The sequence below is a fragment of the Python bivittatus genome, unplaced genomic scaffold, assembly GCF_059951505.1.
Source record: "Python bivittatus isolate LINGU-HERP-01145 unplaced genomic scaffold, Pbiv_v1 ctg000360_np1212, whole genome shotgun sequence".
NCBI lineage: Eukaryota > Metazoa > Chordata > Lepidosauria > Squamata > Pythonidae > Python > Python bivittatus.
Window position 1 is genome coordinate 501,663 of NW_028277069.1, and position 16,745 is coordinate 518,407.

A 16,745-nucleotide genomic window follows, 5' to 3' on the forward strand; every position below is an offset into this window, starting at 1 on the left:
CAACAATCAACTTTTGGTATCATTTTGTCTGTGGCTGTGTCTTGTGTGTTAGCCAAAACCATCACACTGGTTGTGGCTTTCATGGCCACCAAACCAGGGTCCAACATGAGGAAATGGGTGGGGAAAAGATTGGCCAATTCCATTGTCCTTTTCTGCTCTCTCATTCAAGTAGTTATTTGTGCCACATGGCAAGGAACTTTTCCTCCATTCCCAGATTTGGACATGCAGTCAGAAATCAGAGAGATCATAGCAAAATGCAATGAAGGATCTACCATGATGTTTTATCTCGTCTTGGGCTACCTGGGACTTCTGTCCATCATCAGTTTTATGGTGGCCTTCCCAGCCAGGAAGTTGCCAGACATTTATGATGAAGCCAGATTCATCACCTTCAGCAAGCTGATATTTTGCAGTGTTTGGCTATCTTTTGTTCCATCCTACTTGAGCACCAAAGGGAAATATGTGGTAGCTGTGGAGATCTTTCCATCTTAGCCTCTAGTCCTGGGCTACTTGGTAGTATCTTTTTTCCTAAATGTGACATTATTTTACTAAGGCCTGAGCTGAACACAAAAGAGCAACTAATGAAGAGAAAGAATTAAGAGAAATAGAGAGAGATTCACAGTGCAGTTGATAGGGTTATTTTTGAATTTCCTATCTTATAATAAAATTTATCCCATTAGTTGCCACACTGGTATAGGCTGTGCTATATTTCATAATAGTAGTGTTGATGATAGTAATGATGATAATAATACTGTGTCACAATATGTAAAATTCATGATCCATGAATACACTTTTTTTTTTTTGAATTCTGGAACGTTCTGCTTCTATTTGGCCTATGCCAAATATCATCCTGAACATCTTTTCAACATCTTTGCTCCTTTTCAACATCTATATGAAGCCACTGGGTGAGATCATCCCTCACCATGGGATGAGGTATCATCAGTATGCTGATGATACTCAACTATACATCTCCATCCCTGGTGAGGTAAGTGATGCCGTGTCCACCCTCTTGCCCTCTGGATGGGGAACAACAGGCTCCAGCTGAACCCTGGCAAAATGGAGTGGCTGTGGGTTAATGGCTCCCCTGTATCCGGGACGTTGTCATCATTGGTTCTGGATGGGGTAGCACTGCCCCAGACAGACCCAGTGCGTAATTTGGGGGTCCTCCTGGACTCACGACTCCTGCTCGAAGAGCAGGTGGCAGCCGTGGCCAGGAGGGCTTTTGCACAGCTTTGGGTTGTCCACCAGTTACGCCCTTTCCTGGATCGGGATGCCCTAAGAACAGTCACTCATGCCCTCGTTATCTCCCAGATAGACTACTGCAATGCACTCTACATGGGGCTACCCTTGAAGAATATCTGGAAGCTCCAGCTGGTCCAGAATGCGGCCGCACGAGCAATTTTTGGGGCCCGAAGAAGGACCCATATAACACCTTTGCTCCGTGAGCTGCATTGGGTACTGGTTTGCTTCTGGGTCCAATTCAAGGTGTTGCTTAACACCTTTAAAGCCCTACATGGCATGGGGCCAGGCTACCTGAAGGACCGCCTTGCCCCCACGATCTCAACCCGTCCCACCCGATCTCACAGAGAGGGCATGCTTTGGATCCCCGCGGTAAAAGAACTTCGTTTAGCGGGATCCAGAAGGCGGGCCTTCTCTGTTGTGACCCCCGCCCTTTGGAGCATCTTGCCCCCGGAGGTGAGACAGGCCCCCTCACTCCAGGCCTTTCGGAGGGATTTGAAGACCTGACTCTGCAATCTGGCCTGGGGCGGGGAGGGAGGATATCAGAAATGGGGTTGGCTGGCCCCTTAGTGGCCTGGTGTGGCCCCCATCGCCCTCTTGGATTTTTTAGCTTTTTTATTTTTTAATGCTTGGTTTTTATAACTTTTAATTGTATTTATGTTTTTAGTGTGTTGTAAGCCTCCCAGAGTCCCCCATTGTGGGGAGATGGGCGGGGACAAGTTAAATAAATAAATAAATAAATAAATAAATAAATAAATAAATAAATAAAAACATCTGGGGGGTAGTGGTGGTGATGGTGTAGCTTACAGTACTTGTTTCTGGAGGTAATCTTCTGAACTGCAATCAGGTAAACATAAGTCCATAGAAATGGGATAACATGTGGAAGCAACTCAGGCAGATACCACCCCGATTCACTGCAGTATATGAAGCAAAAGGAGGTACAGCACAATCAAACTTGCAAGATTCTGTTATTATAGCTAATTTCAAGAAAAGTAGTTTTAGCCTTCCTGTGGAGTTGATTTCCTGGTCTGGGGACAACAGTGGGACAGATAAAGAATGGTAGTTTATGGCCTGGATTTTTGGCAGTGGGTGGTTCCAAGGATCCTCCTTCTTTTGCTCTGGATGGAGTTGCATTGATCCAAACAGAACCTGTGCACAGTTTTGGGGTCCTCCTCAACTCATGGCTCCTATTTGAGGAATACGTAGTGACTGTGACAAAGACAGCCTTTGCATGTCTTCTCATTATGCACCAATTATGTTCTTTCCTGGAACTGGGGGCTCTGCTCATGGTTGCTTATGCTTTAGTAACTGCTGGATGGACTGTTTACAATGTGCCATATGTGGGGTTGCTATTGAAGAACATCTGAAAGCTGCAATTGGTACAATATACAGTAGTGTGGGCAATGGGTGTTTCTCAATCAACATGTTATACCTCTGGTCCATGAACTGTGTTGTTTGCCAATATGCTTCTGGGTTCAATTCAATGTGCTGATGGTTATTTATAAAGCTCTTCATGCCATGGGGCCAGGTTACCCATCCCATCAGATCTGGCAGGAGAGGAATGTTATGGATCTTGTCCATTAAAGAGTGCCACCTGACTCAGGAAGAAAGCCTTTTCTGTTGCTGCGCCTGCCCTGTGGAACATCATCCTCCACAGATCGTACTGGGTTTGACCCTGTTGACCTTTCACAAGGGACTGAAGACATGCCTATTTTCCTGGGCTTGGAAGTAACAGTGTTTGTTGGAACCTGTGAATTAGTCTTGTTGAAATATTTGTGTTCTTCTTGTATTGATGCTTGTTTTGCTGTTGTTGCTGCTGCTGCTTTTATCTTGCCTGCCAATTGTCTATTTATTTTGTACTTTGGTTGGTTTCTTGCATTTTTTTTTTTTAATATTGTGATATGGGTGGTGTTACAGACGCTGCTCCCAGGTTCAGCTTATGGTCACTCACTCACACACTCACAGCCTGTTGAGGCACGCGGATCTTGCCAGCCCCCCTTGCTTTCTACCTGGGTTTCCAGATAGGTGCGGCTGGAGCAGACAGACACACAGCCCTGGTCAACAGCCGGGAAATAATTGGAGATACACACAAATCACTTCCAACCGAACACTGGGGCACGAGAGGTTCTTTGTAATACACGGAGACCCAGTGAATTTAAAGTAACTGCAAAACTTTACTGGTTGCAAGGTATATTTGCTCTTCCTCATACATGTCAGGTTCGGTCAGCACGGGGCTTCGGGGAAGCTCGTAGCCAGCGAACTCCACCGGCGGTAGCTAGCGAGGAAAAGAGGAACTGAAAGCGCCGCTAATTAACGGGCCACCTGCGCCCAGCCAAACAGGAAAACCGCAGCGGAAGCGTTTAACTATAAACTGATAACGGCGCGAGCCAACAATGAACGGGGCCGCAGGCAGCGAAACAAGATCGCGCGCAGCACAGAACCCTCGGGCTTGCACGTAACGGGGAGGGACCAACCCAAGCCGGGGGGGGACTGCCCATCAAGGACAATGGACCCTGACCGAACCTGCCATCATGGACAATCAAGGGGGATCATTGGGGGGGCCAATAATCCGCAGCAGCAACATGATCGCGGGGCGGAAAAAAGCGCGGGAAGGGGGGAATATAACAAGTGATGCAATTGTACCAAGCCAGTCCTGGCTTTGCTTGTGACTACTACGTTACGCATGAGTAAACCTTCTTTGTGAACCACACGTGTCACGAGAGTTTCTCTGTCGAACGGGGCAAATCTCACATAAAGCCAGGACTCACCGTCAGCGCTACCCGGTACACACCGAGGAGCGCTCACCTTTCTTTCCCTGCAGCCAAGACCGGAGAGGAATTGATTAACGGCACCAGGAGATGGCAAGCGATGGGGAAACCACGTGCCAGCTGGGCTACCAGGAGCCCAGATCCGAAGGCGTGATGGCGGGACCAGTCCGGGGCGAATGGCGCACGGACACAGCCAAGAGGGCGCCAGAGGACGGGTGGTCGTTCGGCGGGGGCAGGAGCCCCAACGGGTCGCCAGCATGGGGGGTCGCGACGAGTAGTGACTCGGAACCCGAGGCCCGAGAGCTTGAGGAACGATTCACCCAACTGGAGGCCAAGATCGAGCAGCGGATGGATGCTGTCCAAGTGATGTTGCAGACCATCTTCCGGCGGGGCAAGGCCCCAGGGGCAGAGTCGCAGGCGAAGAAGGAATCGGGCGATAACGGCAGCAGTGAGGATATGACCTCAAGAAACTGCACGGAGCCTAGACCAGAGGTTGCGCAGATGACTCCAGTCCCTAGCGTGAGGAAGAGGGGACCCACAACCACGGCCAGTTCGCGGGGCGCCAAGCGGGCGCTCAGCAGCGGGACGGAGCCAGAGGGCTTGACGGGACGTGCGGTTCCCGGGAGCAGCGGCGCAGGGTCCGGGAGCCAGGAGCCGGAGGAGAGGCTGGACGGGCTGGAGGGCGACCTCCAGCAGCAGACGACAGCTGTACCGGGCATGCGGGAGGCATGGAGTGGCGGACCCAGGGCCCCGGCTGGGGCAGCCGCAGAGGGCGGCGTGGAGACCAGGCTAGCAGAAGTGGTCAGCCTGACGGGGAGCGCGAAGGGGGGTCGGCGGCCAGCAGAAGCGCCCCGATTCAGGAGCTCAAGGAGCGAGCTCTCAGGGCGCCCCAAGCCACTAACCTATCTCCCTGTGCAGGACAGGCTCCACTCAGAGATCCAGGGGGGAGCACCCAGTAGGGACGACCTGGAGGCTCTAGTGAAGTGGAGCTGGCTGGTGGAGACGGCGGGGGATGCCGGAGACCCAGGGAAGCGAGAGGCGCGAGCCCCGATACCAGCCACAGCGGACCAAAGTGAGGCGGCACCGGAGGCGAGGCGCAGGAACCGACGGCAGAGGATCGAGGTTGGAAACGCCCGGCAGACTGCAGGGACCTGCTACCGGTGTGGAGGCAAGGGGCATCGGATGGTGCAGTGCCCCTCGAGGCAGGGGGTCTTGGCGAGCTGCACAAAGGACGGGGGCCGGCGATTCCCGGCTATAAGGGACCCCGACCGATCCTGGGAGGAGACAGCAGCTAGTGGAGCGGTGTGCAGCGGAGCCGGCTGGCTCACGAGGAAGCCCGGCTCTGCGAGGAGGGAGAGCGAGCCAGCGGGAGGCGATGGCCGGCGACGCTGAGGCGCACCCCAGAGCAGCCAACGGAGTGGCAGCATGAGGAAGGGCGGGACAGAAGAAGCTACTCACCCATGAGGATCAGGGTCCACCTCAAGGGGGTGAGATCAGAAGCAGAGGCGAAAGTCGATGCCTTGCTGGATTCGGGATGCACCTACTGCCTGATCCACCCGGTACTGGCATCCGCGCTGGGGCTCAGCGTGAGGAGACTCAGGAAGCCCCTCGCACTCAGCCAGTTGGATGGATCGACGGCAGGGGGGGAACCGGCGCAGTATCGCACTGAGCCGGTCGGTTTGACAGTGGGGACAAGCCGGGAGGAGCTAGGCTTAGTAGTTGCCCCGGGGGCCGGCCATGCACTAGTGCTGGGGCTGGCATGGCTTACGCGCCAGAACCCGCACATCGATTGGGTGGCCAAGACGGTGCGTTTCGGCGGCACCACCGAGCAGACGGGGTCGAGCTGCGGACGTGGCACGAGAACAGGGGGCCCCACAGAACCCGGCAAGGTGGCGGCTGGGCGACAGCGAGCCGAGGGCCGGCGAGCTGCGGCAGCGGCGGCAATAGAGCCCGGGAAACCAACTGCACACGCGGAGAGGGCGGCGCCGAGGGAGACCGGCAGAGGAGCCGAGGCGGCAAGTGCACGAGAGAGTGTGGCAGCAGAGACGGTGCGATTTGAAGGCACCACCGGGGAAGCCAGGTCGAGCCGCGGAGGCGGCGCGGGAGCTGAGGACCCCACGGAGCTAGGCGAGGTGGCGACTGCGCGACGGAGAGCCGAGGGCCGGCAAGCCGCAGCAGCGACAGCAGCGGGGCCCGGGCGATCAACCGCCCGTCAGGCGAATACGAGGACGGCGCCGAGGGCGACCAACAACCGAGAGGGGTCAGAGACCGCCAAGGTGGTGGTGGCATCGACGACGAAGGGCCCTGCAGCAACGCAGGGGTCGGCTACAGCAGAGACGGTGGCAGCGGGACCCGAGGGCCCCGTGGCAAAGCAGGCGGCGATCACACGGGCATCAAGAGCGGGGGCAGGAGCGGCGCCGGGAGCCGACTGGTCCGCGCCAAGCGTGAGTGAAGCAACCGGCGATAGACCGGGACCTGGCCGCGGCCAGGGGAACGTGGAAGGTTGTAGGACACTGAGGGAGCCGCCGCTCGAATCCAGGGACCCAACAAGGACGACCCAGCTGGAGGCGAAAGGCGGAGCCCAACCGCCAAGGGAGAAGCAGGGAAAGGGAGCCGAGCCGGAGCTGAGGCGGCGCTGTGCAGAGGCGAGCGAGGGAGACCCCTGGTTAGTAAACAACAAGGACTCCCTGACGAAACAAGGGACCGGCTGGGAGCACAAGGGGAGGCTCTACGTTCCAGAAGCTTGCCGGGTGGATGTGCTCCGGAGAGGGCACACCGAGGACGCTACGGGACACTGTGGGTTTGTTAGGACTTTCCACCTCCTGCGTGAACAGTTCTGGTGGCCGTCTCTTCGGAGGGATACGAGGGAGTACGTGGCCAGCTGCTCGACGTGCACAGTGGCGAAGGAAGGGAAGGAGGGGAAGGAGAACCTTCGGGGACCCATCCTATAAGTGACTTAGCCAAGGAAAGGCACACCGTTATGGCAGATGGGGGGGCAACACCCTAGTAGCCCAATTAAGAGGGGGACTTGTCTTCAGGGGGGCGGTATGTCAGGTTCGGTCAGCACGGGGCTTCGGGGAAGCTCGTAGCCAGCGAACTCCACTGGCGGTAGCTAGCGAGGAAAAGAGGAACTGAAAGCGCCGCTAATTAACGGGCCACCTGCGCCCAGCCAAACAGGAAAACCGCAGCGGAAGCGTTTAACTATAAACTGATAACGGCGCGAGCCAACAATGAACGGGGCCGCAGGCAGCGAAACAAGATCGCGCGCAGCACAGAACCCTCGGGCTTGCACGTAACGGGGAGGGACCAACCCAAGCCGGGGGGGGACTGCCCATCAAGGACAATGGACCCTGACCGAACCTGCCATCATGGACAATCAAGGGGGATCATTGGGGGGGCCAATAATCCGCAGCAGCAACGTGATCGCGGGGCGGAAAAAAGCGCGGGAAGGGGGGAATATAACAAGTGATGCAATTGTACCAAGCCAGTCCTGGCTTTGCTTGTGACTACTACGTTACGCATGAGTAAACCTTCTTTGTGAACCACACGTGTCACGAGAGTTTCTCTGTCGAACGGGGCAAATCTCACAATACACACACACACACACTTACCCACGTCCTTCCCAACTAGGCTGCCAGGCACTAGCTAGAGGGACGGAAGCCGCCAAGTCTGGATGACTCAGATGACCAAGAAGACTCAGATGACTCAGACGACTCAGAGTGGGCGGGCTTTGGGACCCCTTTTATCCCCAAAAGTACAAGTTGATGGGATTGGGGCAAGGGCCTCCATGTGCTCAGGCCCAACCTCCTCTTTCTGGTTCAGGTCATGTGCTCAGGCCCAACTTCCTCTTTCTGGTTCAGGTCCTTTGTTTTTTCCTTAATTTTCCTTAACGACTTGCTTCCTTCTTATCTACCTCCCTGAAGGGATCTCATAGATAAGTTTCCTGGCTTTTGTCCTCTCTGCTTACGTGCCTGCTTCATCTTTAGGTTATGGCAGCTTCAGCCTAGTCTCACAGTGGTCATGTAAAATAGATAGATAGATAGATAGATAGATAGATAGATAGATAGATAGATAGATAGATAGATAGATAGATAGATAGATAGATAATAGACAGACAGACAGACAGAGTCTCAGTCTTAACTCTTTGTCTCATTTTTTTTCCTCCGGCAGATATTTTTGTGTTCATATATAAAGAGAAGTGAGTATACAGTCTTCACTGGTTTGTGGTCCTCATCTTGTTTCTACAGAGATAGATCTATGGAAGCTATTATACACCATTCCTGGTCAGGAACCAAGGATAACTTTTGGAACCCAAGTGAGCAGATTCAGAGAGACTCTGTTACAAATGGATATTTTCCCATCTTGGCATTCCTACCTCAAGTGACAGAAGCAGAACAAGAAGAAGCTTTAGCCAGGTTTCATCCTGACTAGCATTCATACTGCTGCAAATCTGGTGGAGGAAAGCCCCATTTATACCAAAACATTCCATGGCAGAGATCTCCTAAGTCCCCAACTTCTATGTATTTAGACAAAGTCCTGCCCCTGAAGAGAGTTGGAGACTTTGTGTCATGCTTAGAATAGATCCAGTGAAATCAATGGGGCAAGTGAAACTTAGCTTCAGCTGATCCCAAATGCAGTGTTAGCTTGGCTGTTCTGGAAGCCTTTGGAGACTCTTTATTGACTTTATTTTTTGTATTCTCATGATATATTAACTTGTTGATTACATCTTCTCTTATATACCATCTAGACACTCTTGGGTTGGAGGCAGTCGATATACATTACCAATAATTAAATCAATGAATAGAATAACTTCAGCCTTGTTGATCTGAAGTGTAATTCATTCTGGATCATGCCTATTATTCTTTCGTATCAGTTTGGAAGACATAGAGAGAGGTGTTCTCATGCTTTCGTGCATTCTGACATTTAGCATTGAAGCTAACAAAACACTTTGCTGATTTCTTTCTATTCCCTTCTTCTTCTTCTTCTTCTTCTTCTTCTTCTTCTTCTTCTTCTTCTTCTTCTTCTTCTTCTTCTTCTTCTTCTTCTTCTTCTTCTTCTTCTTCTTCTTTCTTCTTTTCTTTCTTTTTTCTTTTTTCTTTTTTCTTTTTTCTTTTTTCTTTTTTTTTAGCTACCTAAAACTTCTGGCTTGATGCCTGACCACTGGGATGCTCCATGAAGCTGCGTGCATAATAATATACTGCAATATTACTGAGGGTCAAGCTAGTCATTCGCAGGTACAGCTGGCTTGACAGGTTATCTCTGAAGATGGAGAAACGTTCTTTCACTAAGGTGGCATAAGGTTGTTGGCTCCCATGTCTGTAGATCCAGGTAATCCATTCCAGTCCCTTTCCTATGATCTGGCTCACCCAATGCATGGGGTCCTTGCCAAAGGTGAACGCAGAGCCCTGACAGGAAAGTTGAATGGATTCTCATGGTCTTTTGACTTCCTCATTGGATCGTATTCACTGGATTTCCAGTTCTACACCTGAAAATTAACAAGATATTTTAAAGGGTCTGGCTTGCAACAGTGCCCTATCAGAAAGGTACAAGATTAAGTGAAAAGAAAACCACCTGAAATGAAAATATCATTTTGCTTGGGTGGAGATGGCTGTAGATATAAGAGGGTTTGGGGACAGGATGGTAGATTTAGATAGGGAAGAGTCAGACTATTTATGTATATCTGTGTTTAAATGAGACACATCAGGCCCTCCTGACATTTCCTCTGTGTGTTAATGATTGGAGCCTCGAATGGGAGGCTATGGAGTGGTGGATAACCAAGCACGTGTGTTCCAAACACCACAACAAGATGGTCCTTGCTGTTTCCACCACATTTATTCATTTCTTTGCTATTATTTCCTTAGTGATATCTCTCACCTATCTTGCCTGAGTAAGCTGCCATGTCAGAGGCTGAATTTGAACCTAGGTGAACCTGATTGTTATTAAAAAGTAAATACAGTCATGATACCTCTAGCTAGCCTCTGCATCTGCTACCAAACTGTTGGAACTGCAGTCGTTGTAGTTGTGGATGATGGGATTTGGGATATAAAGCATCTGGTAGACACCAGATTTAGGAAGTTTGATTCTGCCTATAAATGTATCTGATGGATGCTTCTGGTCAATGGCCATAACGAAGTTTTGATTTGAGCTGACTTGGGTGAGTTGACATACAGGATATTGGGTACAGTTCAAAGAATTTTATTATTTTGTTAATAATTTTGTTGTTGTTGTTGTTATTATTTTGTTATTATTTTGTTCAGAGGTGTGAGTATGGGTGTTGCTTTCTGGACTGGCCATCTATTTTTGTTCTCTTCTTCCTTTCTTTCTCCTTTCTTATTATATTGTACTCTTTGCACTGCGTATATTGTTTGTTTTATGGCACATGATCCAGAATCAGTTTGGAGTCAAGTGGTGCCTAAACTGAAGACGTGGGAGGAAGAAATGGGAGGGATATGGTGAAAATCCATTTGGTAACATGAAGTAGGCCTCTCTCTCAATTCAGAAACTTGAAACAACTCTCTTTGAAACAACTGTCTTCCTGGCCACCAGCCTCTACCAAGTAGTGCCAAGTAGTCCTAATGATGTAGTCTAGACAAGGAAGTAAAAGGAAAAAAGCAACTAGAGATGAAGGCATGAGAAAACAACATGGTATTATAGGTCAATTTATAGTAATTTAAATGATGGGTGTTTGCTGGCTGATTGGGATGAGAAACAGCAGGATATGTAGAACAACAAGAGGTGTAGTTGCTAGCAACATCTTTAGAGTAATATGTAGTTCTGAATATTAAATAAAGACACAGGATTATCCATAGACTGTTATGTAAAAGAACTTCCTTGCTCGTTTGACATTGGGAGGATCTTTGGGGAATAATTGTTGAGTTTCGACATCCTCCTCTGATGGAAAATAGCCCTTGAAGATCTCAGGGTGACACCCTGGTTTCCAAGCCAATGAATAGAAATTTCCCATCTACTTTTGGGTAACACTTCAATCGATGCATTTATTAATGAACCAGGCAACAGGCAAAATTCTCTTTCTTTCATTTTTTAAACAAGGTGACCTCACCATGTAATACCTTAAAAATATATTCCCACCCTGTTAATACAACTACAGGGAATGAATGGTCTTGAGAACCCCTTTCTCTCCAAGCAGTCTGGTGGAGTCATCTGAGCCACAGATGAGCCATAGAAGCTGCAGTCTGTGGCCCTCTGGGGAGGGGGTTCCTGTTGCTCATGTAATTAATTTTAAATATGGGAATCAAGTGTGATATGAATGAATCACTAGCAATGTGTGAGTCTGTGAAAAAAGTTAACCATAACCATGTTAATATTGAAATAATTGTGTGGGAAACCTGCCCCCTCCTTTGAACAATCTTTTTGATGTGGTCTCAACCTTTTTCAGACCAGCCCATGATACTTCCATTAAAAACTTCACTTCCTTTGTGGTGTTTACTTGCTATGGAAGCAAGATCCCTCCTTGGTCAGATGAGACAATATCATCAGTTCAACTGGGGGGCAGAAGGTGGTTCTTGAAGGCTTGTTTACTAGCCAAGCCACGGCTAGTAAACTGACTTGACCTTGACAGATGCAATTACCTTCCCTGTAGTTACTTGTTGTTCAGTCGTTAAGTCGTGTCCGACTCTTCATGACCCCATGAACCATATCACACCAGGCCTTCCTGTCCTTCACGGCTTCCCTGAGTTTGCTCAGTTTCATGCTCATTGCTTCAATGATGCTATCTAACCATCTCATCCTCTGCCGTTCCCTTCTCCTTTTGCCTTCAACCTTTCCCAGCCTCAGGGTCTTTTCCAAAGAGTCCTCTCTTCGCATTAAGTGACCAAAGTATCTGAGCTTGAGCTTCATTATCAATCCTTCCAATGAGCAGTCAGGGTTCATTTCCTTTAAGATTGACTGGTTTGACCTCCTAGCAGTCCAAGGGACTCTTAAATGTCTTCTCCAGCACCACCGTTCAAAGGCATCAATTCTTCGGCACTCAGCCTTCTTTATAGTCCAGCTCTCACAGCCATACATTAGTACTGGGAAAACCATAGCTTTGATTATGCGGAACTTTGTTGGCAAGGTGATGTCTCTCTGCTTTGACCTTGTTTTGGTGACTTGATAAATCAGTAATTGAACATCTCCACACGGTGGCTTAGAAAAAAAACTAGGCTGTTGACAGCTGGAAGAGTGGAGCAAAGAGCCCTGCTCAGATAGAATAATCAGCCACCTGTCCCCTTTCCCAGTTACCACATTTCTGTCCTGGGAATCTCTGCTGGTTTCAATAGACATGCATTATGCTCCCTGCTGATGACAGGGAGACAACAAAGAAAGTGGTTTCCTCTTGATGATCTTTACTTAGAATCAGAGAATGCCAGAGTTGGAAGGAAGCTTAGAAATTACATAATCAAACCCACTTCATACAGCAGGATCCATTGCACTTCTCTGGCAGATCAACATTCATCTTCTGTTTGAAGACCTCCAGCAAAACAGAATTCATTACTTCCTGTGGAAGCTTTTGAAGAATCTAGCACACATTGTATGATGACAGAGATGTGTCTCGAGAGAGGAAAGAATGTCCAAATGGTGCAGCACATGATATTCCTACTTATGTTGCCTCACACAGTGTGCAAAGCAATGGGTAGGACGGAGCCCATCTCTCTTCCACATGAGTCCTATCAGCCTGGAGATTATGTCATTGGCGGGATCACATCCCAGGTTCTTCCTCTTTCTTCCATGAATTCTTTCCAGATTTCTCCTTTTTCAGACCGTATGAATACCCAAAGGTGGGCCATTCCTTGTCACTGAATAGGGCTTACTGTTGAAAACATCCTGGAATTTGTATGTCCCATCCTTGTGATACTAAATTTGGTAACCTCCTTCTTTCTATTTTGGAATGTCAGTGTGATAAAATGGGAGTGATTTTCTTTTACCACATTTGCATTCGGATACATTTTGGGTGCATTACAGAATAGACACATCCATGCAATTTTATTGTAAACAATGTAGTAGGAGTTTTTCATGGGAAGTTTTTCTTTTCCTCTTTAAAATTCCTAATCCAGCCTATAGCTGTTGGGTTTCTTGGTTGTCTCCCATCCAAATACAAGCCTGTTCTGAGGCTTTTTAGCTAGTCAAAATCCACCACAATTATTGAGATGCTGCTATTTGCTATAACCTGAGGATAAGGTTAGAATTTCCTTAATTTTTGAAATGATTCAACAGCCGTTTGATCCAACTTGAATCAACACTGAATTCTGATGACCTCATGAACATGTATTTTAATTGTCAACACTACAGTAGTGGTTTCCCTTTAGCTTCTTCTTGAAACTTTTCCCCCTAGGATTTCCTAGTGGTGTCCTATGCAACTAATCATGTCTGAGCACAAGATCCACCAGGGCTGGCTTTATTTAAACTTTCTTTCTAGTCAAATACAACTGCCAGATCTTTCATGAGAATATCCATGCCATTTCCTAGCAGCACGGATGTTACTTGTGGGTTGTGGTTAGCTAGGCTTGGGCTGAGAATCATGGGTTTCCTTTCAGAATGGGAAGGGTGTTGTTAAATTGTACATTTTGATCCTTTTAGTGTTTTCACATGAAATATATATGTAGCTCTATTTTCAGAGTGATCACAGATTTTTACCAGGACAATTTAGCCTTGGCATTTGCCATAAATGAGATCAATGGGAATCTGAAGCTTTTGTCCAATGTCACCCTTGGATTCTACATTGTGGACAGCTACTGCCTTGAAAAACTGTACTATCACAGTGTTCTGCAGCTTCTCTTCAAGTCACAGAGATTTGTCCTCAATTATAACTGTGACTCCCAGAAGAATGTGATAGCTGTGATTGCAGGATTAACTTCTGATATCTCCTTCAAAGCGGCAGACATCCTAACTCTTTACAGAATTCCACAGGTGAGGTCTCTGTAGGTGAAGTGTTTTTCTTTGATATATTTGGATTCCCCCCCCACTTTGCTTTTCAGTATGGTGTTCTCTTAAATAGTGAGGAAAAAAGAGCCAGATGAGATCCAAGGACATTCTCTCTCAGGTGGGCTTTAAAAAGAGATTGGGAAGGATGTCTTTGCAGATCTGGGAAGAACCCCGCTGTAAGCTGGGGAAGGAGAATTGGAGAATCAGAAAATAGCCATAAGAAAATGATGTTTATCCAATTATTATCCTTTCCTTTCTTTTCTTCATGGTATGGATGGGACTGACCTGTACTTCTGTATTCTGAGCTTCTTGTGATCTATCTGTGTCAGATGTCTGTTTGTGTTTCTGTATTGGGGGGGGTGGGGTGATGTCTTTTCTTGCTTAGAAGATTAGCTGCTGAGTGTCGAGGCACTTCAGATTTATGTTGGATATGTGAGCAACAAGAAGGGACATCTTGTCATGTTTGGTGGACATGTAACAAAGCTAGAAAATTCTGGATTCAAATACATACACTGATTCAGAGGATTTTAAAGATTAATATACAATTGAGACCAGAGGATTTTCTTTTGGGATTGATGGACAAACAGTTGGAAAAAAGTCATGGAACTTGGTTTTTGTCCATAATAACTGCAGCAAGATTATTGTATGCACAAAGAGGGAAAGATTGGGGATTACCCACAATGAAGGAATGGTTGGTGAAGATGATGGAACTTGCTGAGATGGCCAGATTGACTTCTTTGATCAGAGAAAAGACCATCTCTACAGTTTTCCAGTTTATTGCTGACTGGAAACCTCTTAAGGACTTTTTTTTCCCCATGAAACAGAAAAAAATGAACTTGGGATTTATGATTTTGATGATTAGACAGGATAGATAATAGAAAGAAGACAGTCATGTTGTGACTTTAGACCTTTAGAGGTCAATTTATAATTGTACTTACAACTGCTGTAAAAAAGATTGGAAGCCACTTCTTTGTATCTTTTTTCTTTCTTTTCTATTTTTTTTTCTTTTTTTCCTTGCATTTTAAGCTTTCTCTTTGATTTTTCTTTTTCGTTTTTTTTCTTACTTTATATTAGTTTGTATTAGTTTGCATTTACCTTTTTATCTATTTAATGATATAGATAGATAGATAGATAGATAGATAGATAGATAGATAGATAGATAGATAGATAGATAGGTAAGCTGCTGAGATAATTTCTCCAGAATTCATGATATTTTTCTGAAGCTTCAATTGCTTCCCTAACCTTAATCTGTATAATAAAAATGGTGCTTCCAATCTCTTTCTTCAGAGCAAAACACAGAAGGGCATTTTCTCTAAAAAGGAACAGGTGGTGGCAGTTACTGAGTATGCTTTTCCCAATATGCTATGATCTTACGGAGTCAGTGTCCCTAATAATTGCTTTTGGGACCACTTTTTGAAGCCATAAGTCACTTTGCATGTTCCCCTACATAGAATGGAGACCCATTACACCATAAACATGGCCTTTTCAGGAGGGCCCAAATCTCCCTCCATCCTGATAATGGGCCTACACTTTGCTTACTGCTGCACATCCTTTAGTCAAATTTTGGGGGGGGGGGGGGAAACCAGAGTGAAACTCAACATTTTATAAGACTCAAAAGACAGAGACAGCCTTCCTCTTCCAAATTTCAAATTGTATAATAAAGCAAGCTATTTTATCATGGATAATAGAGTGGATAAATCTCCAAACAGTAAAATGTCAATACTGGAAGGAGCGGGCTTCATAGATACTTATGGTACTATCACACAAAAGAGGATAAAAACCGAAAGGGACACATTAAAAGACAAAACTTGATAAACATTTGGAACTCCATGAGGAAAATAAGGAGTTCAACAATTTCACCATTAGCTTTTCATATTGGAGATAACTGCAGTAAGAAAAGTGTAATGACGTAGGCAAGCACACTCCATCCACAGCATGAATAGATTAAAGACACAGCAAGAATGATGTACCCACAAATTGCTGGGCGAATAAAATCTGACCTCAAAAATGAGGAAGGGACATTTAAAAAAATGTCAGAATTTTTTGTTTATATAGAATCAAGACCACCTATTAGGCTGTACTGTACTGTATATATAAAGTTCTACTTAGATGTGATACGGAGACAGAAGAAATAGAAACATGGATGATCAATTGGATGCAAAGCTGCACAGAAACAGTCACAATACAACAATGGGAGGAACTGTGGAAGAAGTCTGTAGAATTTACCCCATGCTATGGTCTGAGAGCCAGTTTGGTATAGTGACTAAGGCACCAGCCTAGAAACCAGGAGACCGTGAGTTCTAGTCTTGCTTCAGGGTGAACTCAGGCCAGTCACTCTCTCCTAGCCCTAGGAAGCTGGCAAAGGCAAACCACTTCTGAAAAACCTTGCCAAGAAAACTGTAGGGAATTGTCCAGGCAGTGGCCAGGAGTCAAAAACTGACTCGAAGGCACAAATACTATGGTTTGAGAGGGAACTTGTATATACTGTAAATGTCTTACAGATGATATACAACTCCATCAATAATTGCCAAAAGAAATAAATCATATACTAATAAATACTGGAAATGGCACGAGACAGAAGAAACATTCTGCCATATGTGGTGGACACACAAACCCCCCCAAAAGTATTGGGAAGACATGCACAGCACTATTCAGAGAATCTAAGGGATCAAATCTGAAATCAAACCACACTTTTTTTACCTAGGTATAATTCCAGAATATAACAATACAAAATATCATAATTTATTAAGATACGTGCTTATGACTGCACAACACTGGAAAAGTGTTGATTGGAAACTGAAATTTGGAGAATATCCAATA